The sequence below is a fragment of the Triticum aestivum genome, chromosome 2A, assembly GCF_018294505.1.
Source record: "Triticum aestivum cultivar Chinese Spring chromosome 2A, IWGSC CS RefSeq v2.1, whole genome shotgun sequence".
In the NCBI taxonomy this organism is placed as follows: domain Eukaryota; kingdom Viridiplantae; phylum Streptophyta; class Magnoliopsida; order Poales; family Poaceae; genus Triticum; species Triticum aestivum.
Genome location: NC_057797.1, coordinates 202,494,345 through 202,506,225, shown reverse-complemented (window position 1 = coordinate 202,506,225; position 11,881 = coordinate 202,494,345).

Genomic DNA, 11,881 nt, shown 5'->3' with positions numbered 1-11,881 from the left:
GAATAAACTCACACCTACTGAAATATCTTTGCAAATGGCTGACAAATCAACTGCCATACCTATCGGTATCTGTGAGGATGTGCCCGTTGTTGTTGCTAATATTACTATTTTGACTGACTTTGTTATACTTGAGATGCTCGAGGACGACAACATGTCGATTATCCTTGGTAGACCCTTCTTGAATATTGCACGGGCTGTTATTGATCGCAATAAAAGCAAGGTCACTTTTCATATCAATGGTAATGAGCATACGGTGCACTTTCCGGAGAAACAATTCCAAGTGAATGGTATTAATGTTATTGAAAAATCTCCGACAATCACTATTGGAAGTTTTCAAATACCTTTACCTACTGTCAAAAATAAATATGAAATGCCTATTGTTGGGGAAATGCATATCCCCATTGAGGTAACTTAGTGATTTACGAAAGTTCTTCGGTTTCATGCTAACCGAAAGTGGTTGTTAATAACACCTGATCAACCTTATTAATGAATCATTTTTGAGCGATATGAAGTTGATGAATTTAGTAATAATTACCTTCTGTCCCTACTTTTTTGTTTACTATTTTTATTAGTTAAATAAAATAAAATGCCATGTTTTGTCTGTTTTCTGAATTTTCCGTGCAATAAAAAAATGACCAAAAAATAAAAGTTCTCAGAATGCCCTGAAAATTTTATATGATTTTTCTGAATATTTAAGAATCTTTGGTGCAAATAATATCAGAGGGAGGTGCACGAGGTGGGCACAACCCACCTGGGCGCGCCAGGACCCGCAGGCGCGAACTAGTGGGTTGTGGTCCCCACGTGGGCCCCCTCACTTATCTCTTTAGCCCACATCATCACTCACCTCCAGAAAAAAAATCCCCATTGCGCTCTCTCTCCCGTGTTCTTGAGCTCAAACCCGCGGATTTCGATCTCTTTGCTCGAAGCTCCATTTCTGAAACTGTTTCGGGGGATTGTTGCTTGGTATGTGACTCCACCATTTGTCCAATTAGTTTTTGTTTTAGTGGTTTATACTTTGAATAATTAGTTACTCTTGGTGCTGCTGTAGATGTGCTTGCATGTTCAATTCTTAGTGTTCTAAGCAATTTGAATGCTTGATATGGCCTCTAGGTATCCCTATGAGTAGTTGCTATCAATTTTGTGAAGTTTTGTTGACAAATTTTTGCCACCCAAAAAAATTTATTTTCAGAGAATTGTACGCGGACATGATGAACCTATTTGGATGGAGTTTTTCGAGGAGACGATCCTTGGCGGCATCTTCTAGTGACACTTCTACTCGTCGGTCCTATGTTGAACCAAGTGAAAGTTCCACGCGAGATGCCGCAAACAAAACATGCTTATGGCCTTGCGATGACTACATGGTGTGTGTGGGCATCAAGGAGGAATTTGAGCAATATGTTCACAATGCCAGTCTCGGTCCCTACCTTTCAGATAAGTGTGAACAACACGAACTTCTCACTGAATCATTTGTTAAAAGATTTAAATATGTTCCACGTGAGTCTAGGGTGTCGTTTATGCTTTATGATAATCCATTTACTATTCCACTGGAGAACTTTGCTTACCATTGCAAACTCCCATTTTGGGGTTCGCTTGATGAGCCACCAAAGGCTGAGTATGAGTCTTTCTTGACTAGCCTTTGTTACGGTGAAAATAGAGGAGTGAGACAAGGAAGAATAAAGAGCATTCACTCTCCCGCAATTCAGTACTTTGCATTATTTAACGGGAAATGCATAGTAGGCAAACAAGACTGTAGCATACTTTGTTCGCCAGATTTGAGCCTCATTCACACCGCTCTCACTAGTGAAAGGAATTATAACCTTGGAGTGATTATTGCACGTAGACTTCAGCATAATGCCAAAAGTGGCTGGTTCTATGGTGGAATTTATGCCACCCGTCTAGCACGAGGGGTGGGTGTTTCACCTTTGCCCTTTGATCCTATCCTACCCACTCGGTATTTAGATTTTGATGCCTTAAAGGAACATAAGATTCTCAAGGGAAGGGCTGATAACTTCACTTATAATTTATTGTTTAATCAATCACATGTTGTGGACACATATTTGCATGCACCTGCTTTGTTTGATTCTGTTGCTAGGGGCAGATATAGGATTATGCCTGCAGACATCATCGCCTACTGGAACGCTCACGATGTTGCAGAGGCTGCACAGGTACCTCAGCAGTGGGATGAGTGGATGCCCGCTCCTCAGGTTCCCTACTACCCTACAGGCTACTGATCGATTACCAACTTAGGCCAATAGCCTAAGCTTGGGGGAGTACGTGTCCCCACCGACTTTACATTCATGTCCACTTATTGTATTTGTCGGTGTTCACACTTTTCATTGTATCATCCATGCTTAGATTTATTTTTGTGCTTTCTTCTTGTGTGTTTGAAAAACTTTAGAAAAATCAAAAAAAATTAGTTGTAGTAATTTACTTTCTATGCATGCTTAGTAGTAGTATTAAAAGAAAATCCAAAAAGATTTCCTTGTTCTTCTTTTGCTTGTTGGGAGCTTTCCCGTGTAAATAGTTTTTCTTGTTTTTGCTTTTCCCTTCTTATTTGCTTGTTGAAGAAAACCAAAAACACCAAAAATATTTCAGTGTCTTTCTCTGAATCTATTTTCTTTTTATTTCGAGTTGTACCAAGGAGAAGACCACGATGAAAATGTTGAGTGGCTCTCATATGAATAAATGTTAAACTAATAAAGAGCACATTTTACCTTGTCTTCTCCTATTGAATAAAATGTTTGCAGATTCCAGCTTAGTCCACGGCACTCTTGCACTATTATTATTTCCATATCATTCGATCGTGCAAGTGAAAGGCAATAATGACGACATTCGATGAACAGGTCGTGGCAAAGAGAAACTGGTATGAACTCGACTTGTTCTGTTTGTGTAAATATGTTTAACCTAGTATCCAGGCTTCAGCCCATTATGATTAAACATGTTTGCAATGACAATTAGAGATTATAGTTTCTCATGCCATGCATAAGTAGCTGGGAGTTAATAATGATTTATCTTGGATATCAACATAGCGTTAAAATGATTGTGATGTAGTATGATGATATGGTATCCTCCTCTGAATGTTCGAGTGGCTTAACTTGGTACATGTTCATGCATGTAGTTGAATCAAAACCAACATAACCTCTAGAATATTTATGTTCATGGTGCTCATATCCTACTCATGCTAGTGTCCAATGTTACTTATGCATAATGCATGGTTATGATCGTTGTTGCTCTCTAGCTGGCCGCTTCTCAATCTTAATTGCTAGCCTTCGCCTGTACTAAGTGGGAATTCTGCTTGTACATCAAAAACCTTGAACCCAAAGTTATTCCAGATGAGTCCACCATACCTACCAATATACGGTATTACCCTGTCGTCCTAAGTAAATTTGCATGTGCCACCTCTAAAAACTTCTAAAAAAATTATCCTTTTTGTGTGCCTGGATCGTTCATGGAACGACAGGAGGTGGTCGATATATTCCGTGCTAAGCGGGTTATCCTCAGGTCGAGTGTTTATTCACTTGCCATCACACGAGGGAATGAGCGGTAATAGGGATGCCCAGTCCCAAACTGCAAACATGAAAAAGAGTTCATCTCTGAAATAATCAAACAAAAACTCCCAACAGAGTCAAAACCTTTACTTTTATCACTTGGGAACCGCCACTAGCGTGCTTAGCATGGAAGATGTTGATAACTGATGGTCGTGAAGTGAATGAGAACGGTGCATGTCTCAAAATATCATTTATCTCTATTTTAAAAATTGAGCTCTGGCACCTTTGCAAATCACTGCTTTCCTCTATGAAGGGACTATCTATTTACTTTTATGTTGTGTCACCACCTTTTGAAAATAAGCACCAGAAACTAAGTAGAGCACAGCTGTCATGATTTATGCATTGTGTGTAGCTAATGTTGTGTCACCACCTTCTAAAAACAAGCACCAGAAACTGAGTAGAGCACAACTGTCATGATTCAGAAAGGGCTAGCGAGATACCACTATTGTCATATTATATCATCGTTGTTTTGACAACATGTTGTTGTTCGAGATATCTTATTATTGCTCGCTAGCTGATTATGTCATTGATATGAATCATTATAATCTTTAAGAGTTATTGTTGACATGATTAGTTATAATGTGGGCTGAAAACCTAGGTGATGTTTAAGCTTGTTTATGCAAACAAGAGCAGAAGAGTTCATAAATTTTTTTCTTTCACACTTTCAGTTTATCAACTGAATTGCTTGAGGACAAGCAAAGGTTTAAGCTTGGTGGAGTTGATACATCTCCAACGTATCTACTTTTTCTCACGCTTTTCCTCTTATTTTGGACTCTAATTTGCATGATTTGGATGAAACTAACCCCAGACTGACGTTGTTTTCAGCAGAACTACCATGGTGTTGTTTTTGTGCAGAAATGAAAGTTCTCGGAATGGAACGAAACTTTGCGAGGATTTTTTATATCAATAATAAGAATTTCGGGAGCCAAGACCCACCAAAGAGGGGCCCCTAGGTGGGCACAACCCACCAGGGCACGCTCAGGTAGGTTGTACCCACCTGGTGGCCCCGCTGACGACCCCCTTTGTCGGTGTCAAAACCGGCGGATCTCGGGTAGGGGGTCCCGAACTGTGCGTCTAGGCGGATGGTAATAGGAGACAAGGGGCACGATGTTTTTACCCAGGTTCGGGCCCTCTCGATGAAGGTAAAACCCTACTCCTGCTTGATTAATATTGATGATATGGGCAGTACAAGAGTAGATCTACGATGAGATCAGAGAGGCTAAACCCTAAAAGCTAGCCTATGGTATGATTGTTGTTCGTCCTATGGACTAAAACCCTCCGGTTTATATAGACACCGGAGAGGGCTAGGGTTACACAGAGTCGGTTACAATGGGAGGAGATCTACATATCCATATTGCCAAGATTGCCTTCCACGCCAAGGAAAGTCCCATCCGGACACGGGACGAAGTCTTCAATCTTGTATCTTCATAGTCCAAGAGTCCGGCCAAAGGTTATTGTCCGGCTATCCGGACACCCCCTAATCCAGGACTCCCTCAGTAGCCCCCAAACCAGGCTTCAATGGCGACGAGTCTGGCGCGCAGATTGTCTTCGTCATTGCAAGGCGGGTTCTTCTCCAAATTATGTGTATATGTTGAATAGTGTCCGACTTCTCGTGAATATTGCGCTTCTTGGCTTCCGCGCCCAATAATGGCCTTTTTCCACGTGTCAAATGAATGCGAAAAGCCAGGGTGTTTTTACATTTACCCCCCTAGCTGCGTAAATGAGCTACCTATTAAAGAGACGAGGATTTAGATCCAAATCACACCATCTTCCCTCCGCGAGCATTCATCGGAGAGCATCCGACAGAGATCCATTCCATCATGGCTGGTCGTTGCAGCTCCTCCTCTCGCCCTCCTAGCCCCCAGCCTGGAGATTGGGAGAGATGTTCCATCCCGCACAGCGAGCTAGTGACGCTCCAAACCAAGGGATTTCTCCCCCATGCCTACATGGTCCCGGTTCGAGCCGGACTTGCCACATATAATGGCGGAGAACAAGCGGAGAGCGTCCCTAATCCCTCCAAAGGAGAGCGGGTATGCCTTGTCCCTTATTTGATAAGAGGGCTCGGATTTCCAATTCATCCGTTTCTCCGGGGCTCCTGGAGTTCTACGGCCTCTAGTTGCACAACCTTACGCCTACCTCCATATTGCATATCGCGGGCTTCGTAGCCCTTTGCAAGCTATTTTTGGGCTGCGAGGCTCATTTCGCGCTGTGGAAGAAGTTGTTCTGCCTCGCGCCCCATTCTCAGAAGGGGTCAGTATATCAAGTGGGCGGAGCCGAAGTGTGGCGCATCGCCGGGATCGGGTATCTATCCGGAACCCCGAAGAAGGCGTCCGAAGACTGGCCCTCAGAATGGTTTTATATAGAAGACGTCCCCCTGCCGGATCCTATTCGGATCGGCCTCCCTGAGTTCGATAATGCTCCCATGAAGAAGCGCCTAAGCTGGCGTCCATGGAGCCCCCAGAAGGAAAATGACAAGGACGTCCTTTACCGGATGAGCCGGATAAGGTTGTTAGCTCATTCCGGACTGACCATGATCGAGGTCATGGCCACATGCATTATGCGGGGGGTGCAGCCGCTTCAGTATAGAGGCCACCCCATGTGGGATTTCAACGGGGAGGATGATGCCACCCGCTGCGGCCGTAAGGGGCCGCAATCGGTCGTCCTAATGAAGGTCTTGTCCGCTTTGTACAAGGGAGAAGAGGAGGAATTTCTCCGCGTCAATCCACTGGGCGGATTTTCTATGTACAATCCTCCAAGCTGGGTAAGCGGACACTTCTACTTGCCCATCCGTTCCATATTCCCATAGTTAAGTATCCTATATTGTGATTTCGACGCAGGAACTGCGTCGGGCCGTAAAGGAGATAAACAGCCCTCCTCCACAACCCGAGGATCCGGAACGGTCCCTCGACCCGGCCTCCCAAGAGGATCCGGACATATCTGTGGAGCTGATTGATGGGGTATTTTACCAATTGAGCATCGACAATGCCTTGGTGGCCATTACAGCCGATTACCCTGGGCTACTTCCAGCCTCACAGGTAACTGAGACCGAAGTCCCAACACTTTGAAAAAGGGATCCGTTTTTGCGTATTTTCGGTTACCATATACCAACGGTGTTTTGCAGGGGAGGACCTCAAGGCAGAAGACCGAGCCTGCGGCGACTAGCCAACAAGGGGCCGCGAGGCCCAGCAGGCTGAAAAGAAGTGTGGTCCGGATTGAGACGCCGGCGCAACGGTATGGGGCGCCATCTTATTCCAAGATATCATTCTCAGAGGAATACTAATGCCCGTGCTCTCTTTAGGAAAAAGAGCGCTCGCCGGACTATATCCGGAGAGGTTGCCAATCGTGCCTCCACCAGCCAGGCTCCAAAGCTGGGTCCGGAAGCGGAGGCGAACACGAGGCGCGCCCCGGACGCCCCTCCGACAGAGGATGCAGACAGGCTGCCTACCACCAATTCCGAGGTGGAGAGTGCCATGAACCACAGGCGTCGCCGGACAATTCGACGCTTGTTTCTCCCAGGAGGCGTTGGAGGCCTTCAACTCGGGAGATGCGTACCTTCGTGCTGCTCAAAATGGTCTAACCAGAGCCATAGAGAAGTATGAAAAGGACATACGGGTGAGAAAAGTTGGTGATTATATATACCAGTAGCCCCCGAGACTTGAAACAGTTAGAATAACTGATTTAAGGAGGTTCTTACAGAAAAGAATACCCAACTGTCCCAGGAGCTGGAAGAGTGCAAAGCCCAACTTCAGGCTGCACTAGCCGCAGCAGGGGAGCCCAAGAAGACCCCCTATGGTATTATATGCCTCAATTGATAAGTATCATGTGAAGTGTGACGTGTATGCAAGTCTGACAATAAAATTGCAGATGGCGCCGGATTAGATCCGGATAAGCAGCAACTCCTACGCCAGCTAAAGGCTAGGGAGAGCGTGCTTACAAAGGTGAGGCAGGAGAAGAATGATCTCCAAGATGCCAACACCCAGCTGGGCGTGGAACTAAAAGATGTTCATGCCCAACTGTCGGACTCCGTTAAGGAGAATCGGCGGCTTCGACGTGGCATATTTAGTAAGTGCTTGAACGAACTTTGAAAAAGAGTTCGGCGAGGAAGTCGACTAACAGAGTTATGTTTGTAGGTATGCTAACAGGTCGTCCTGCAGAGGAAATGCCCGGTTCTATGGGTGACCTTCTTCTCGAGCTCTCACAACTGCACGAACGAGTTCGGCAGGTGATGCAAGGCGTCGCCCAGGCCTTGTGGCCATCGCGGCGGCGCTTCCGATTATGGAAGATATCGGCCTGCCGTCAAGGCGCCAGGGAGGCCTGGGCCATGGTGAAGACGCGCTACATGAAGGCTGACCCAAACCACATGGCCGAGGTCGGACCTGTGGGGCCCGATGGGAAGGAGATCCCTATGAGCTTAGTGTACGGCCAAGTAGAATTGGCCGCAAAGTATTCCCAACAGGACTGTAAACTAGACAGCCTGTTGGATGGTATTGAAGAGGAATTTAACCAGTCAAATTGACTACGTAATTTAAGATGACATGTATAATGCCTTCTAGCCGGATTGTAGATCGTTTATCATGGCGGACCTTTTCGCTTCAACCTTGGGACCCGACGGTCCGGAGTGTGTCCGAATATCCTCTCGGTTATGTAAGAACCGGGGCATGCATGGAGACCAGGCGTAGGGGTCATTAGTGCTTGAACAGACAAGTGCCCAACTAGTTATGTTATATTACATGGTTAGTAAGAAACATCTTCCAGGGAGAATAGTTCCGTTAGGGGTTCCTTTCCCTGGGAGGCATGCCCTAAAGTGCATGTCCGGACTGCGGAAAGAGACGCAGGAAAAACATCTAGGGGCGCATAAGTAAATAAGTGAGAAATCATCTTTAGTTCACCGACCGAATATTCTCTTAAGAACGCTAGCTTTCGGCTTCACCCAGTCTGAGGTACACATCCGGCTGACCCGGCAGTAACAATCGCAGAGGTGCTCCCCTTATGCCTTAGCCGAATTAACGGGAACGTAAGGCATAAATACAAGAGCCAGGCAACCCATCTTGGCCAAAACTTAAGTCATATCGATGCATATAATGGTGAATAAAGGGTACATGTGGAAGGATAACACATGTGTTGGGCATGAAGCCCGTATGAATAAGCTTCTGTTAAAGAAGCCCCCAGGTATAATGAACGCGAATAGCGTGTCCGTTGTGTGCAAACAAGACACAAATTGGCCTTTAAAGGCTGTGAGAGAAAAGAAAGGGAGAAGGATAGAGATCCAAGACAGATAGTGTATAAAAAATGGACAGAGGAAGGAGACGAACACAGAGTCCGGCGCTAGGCGTAGAATCTTCGGAGTCGGGAGGCGCTCCATGGGTTCGGCTCGAGTCAATTATCCGATGCATCCCGCAGACGGTATGCTCCACCAGTCAGGACTTGGTCAATAATGAAGGGACCTTCTCATTTGGGCTTCAGTTTGTCCTTTTTCTTATCTGGCAGGCGTAGAACTAACTCGCCAACATTGTAAGTTTTGGCCCGTACTTCTCTGCTTTGGTATCTTCGAGCCTGCTGTTGATAGAATGCGGAACAGGATTTTGCCACGTCATGCTCCTCCTCCAAGGCGTCCAAACTATCCTGCCGATCGAGCTCGGCTTCCCTTTCTTCGTACATGCGCACTCAAGGTGAGTCATGAATTATGTCGCAGGGTAGAACCGCCTCTGCGCCGTATACCATAAAGAATGGTGTGTATCCGGTGGTGCGATTCAGCGTGGTCCGCAGCCCCCAGAGTACGGAGTCGAGCTCCTCTACCCAATGCGTGTTAGATTCCTTGAGGGACCGCACTAATCTGGGTTTGATGCCGCTCATGATTAGACCATTTGCTCGCTCGACTTAACCGTTAGTTTGTGGGTGATAGACTGAAGCCTAGTCGAGCTTGATGCCCATGTTTTTGCACCAGAGTTTTACCTCGTCGGCCGTAAAGTTCGTGCCGTTATCAGTGATGATGCTGTGGGGGACGCCGTAATGGTGTACGACCCCGGATATGAAGTCTATCACCGGTCCGGATTCGGCCGTCTTAACAGGCTTGGCCTCTATCCATTTGGTGAACTTATCCACCATGACCAGTAAGTATTTTTGCTTGTGGGTTCCTCCTTTAAGGGGTCCAACCATGTCAAGTCCACAGACCACGAAGGGCCAGGCGATGGGTATAGTTTGGAGGGCAGTAGGTGGCATATGGCTTTGGTTAGCAAAGAGCTGGCAACCTACACATCGTTGGACTAAGTCCTGAGCGTCTGCCTGGGCCGTCGGCCAATAGAATCATGTACGGAAGGCCTTGCTTACAAGGGCCCGGGCTGCAGCGTGGTGACCGCCGAGTCCGGCATGAATTTCAGCCAGAAGATTCCGCCCCTCCTCTTCGGAGATGCACCTTTGAAGGACTCCGGTGGTGCTTTTCTTATAAAGCTCTCCCTCATGGACTTTATAGGCTTTGGATCGCTGCACTATGCAGCGTGCCTCGTTTTGGTCCTCGGGAAGTTCCTGCCTAGTTAGGTAGGCTAGGAATGGTTCTGTCCACGGGGCGATGACTGCCATTATTACGTGGGCTGAGGATGTTACTTCGTTGGTAGAGCCTCCAATTATGTCAGAATGTTCGGTGTCGGGCAGTGCGGTTGGGTCGGGGCTGTTACTACCGAGTTCCCCTTCCCATGCTATGGATGGCCTGAACAGCCTCTCCAAGAAGATGTTGGGGGGGACTGCATCACGTTTTGCGCCAATGCGTGCCAAGACATCTGCCACCTGATTGTTTTCCCGGGCTATATGGTGAAATTCGAGCCCTTCGAACCGAGCTGACATTTTTAGGACGGCGTTGCGGTAAGCTGCCATTTTTGGATCCTTGGCATCAAAGTCTCCATTTATTTGGGATATCGCAAGGTTCGAATCCCCGCGCACCTCTAGGCGTTGAATGCCCATGGATACTGCCATCCGGAGACCATGTAGAAGGGCCTCATATTCGGCTGCGTTGTTGGAGTCCGTATACATTATCTGGAGTACGTATTGAACTATATCTCCTGTAGGGGACATCAAAACGACGCCAGCCCCCAGACCAGCCAACATTTTGGAGCCGTCGAAGTGCATGATCCAGTTGGAATATGTGCCATACTCTTTAGGGAGTTCGGTTTCCGTCCATTCGGCGACGAAGTCGGCCAAAACTTGCGACTTAATAGCTCGCCGTGGCTTGTAAGTTATGTCGAACGGGAGGAGCTCAATGGCCCATTTGGCAATCCGGCATGTCGCGTCGCGGTTGTTTATAATATCATTGAGTGGTACTTCCGAGGCTACCATTATCGAACACTCTTGAAAGTAGTGTCGCAGCTTCCGGGATGCCATAAATACCGCGTACGCTATCTTTTGATAATGCGGGTACCGTGACTTGCATGGAGTAAGGACGGTGGACACATAGTAAACCGGCTTTTTAAGGGGGAATTTGTGTCCGTCCGTTTCTCGTTCGACGACGAGCACTGCGCTTACAACTTGATGAGTTGCTGCAATGTATAATAGCATTGGTTCGCCAATGTTTGGCGCGGCCAGGACTGGGTTTGTTGCCAATATGGCTTTTATTTCGTCGAGTCCGGCCGTGGCGGCATCCGTCCACTTGAAGTGTTCGGTGCGTCGGAGGAGGCGATAAAGGGGCAATGCCTTTTCTCCCAAGCGGGAGATAAAGCGGCTTAAAGCCGCCACGCATCCGGTTAGTTTTTGTATTTGTTTGAGGTCCTTTGGGATATCCAATTGTGACAGAGCTCAGATCTTGGCTGGATTTGCTTCAATTCCTCTACCGGATACAATGAAGCCCAAGAGCTTTCCGGCTGGTATGCCAAAAACGCATTTTTCTGGGTTGAGCTTGATGTCGTATGTTCGGAGGTTATCGAATGTGAGCCTCAAGTCGTCTACTAGAGTTTTGACATGCTTCGTTTTGATGACCATGTCATCTACGTATGCCTCCACTGTTTTGCCAATCTGGTTTGCCAGACATGTCTGAATCATGCGCTGATATGTTGCGCCGGCATTTTTGAGCCCGAAGGGCATTGTGTTGAAGCAGAATGGGCCGTATGGGGTGATGAATGCCATTGCGGCTTGGTCTGACTCTGCCATCTTAATTTGATGGTAGCCAGAGTATGCGTCAAGGAAACACAATGAATCGTGTCCTACGGTAGCGTCAATAATTTGATCGATGCGGGGTAGGGGGAAGGGATCCTTTGGGCAGGCCTTGTTGAGGTCCTTAAAATCGACGCACAAGCGCCAGGATTTGTCCTTCTTTGGTACCATCACCAGGTTTGCTAGTCAGTCCGGAT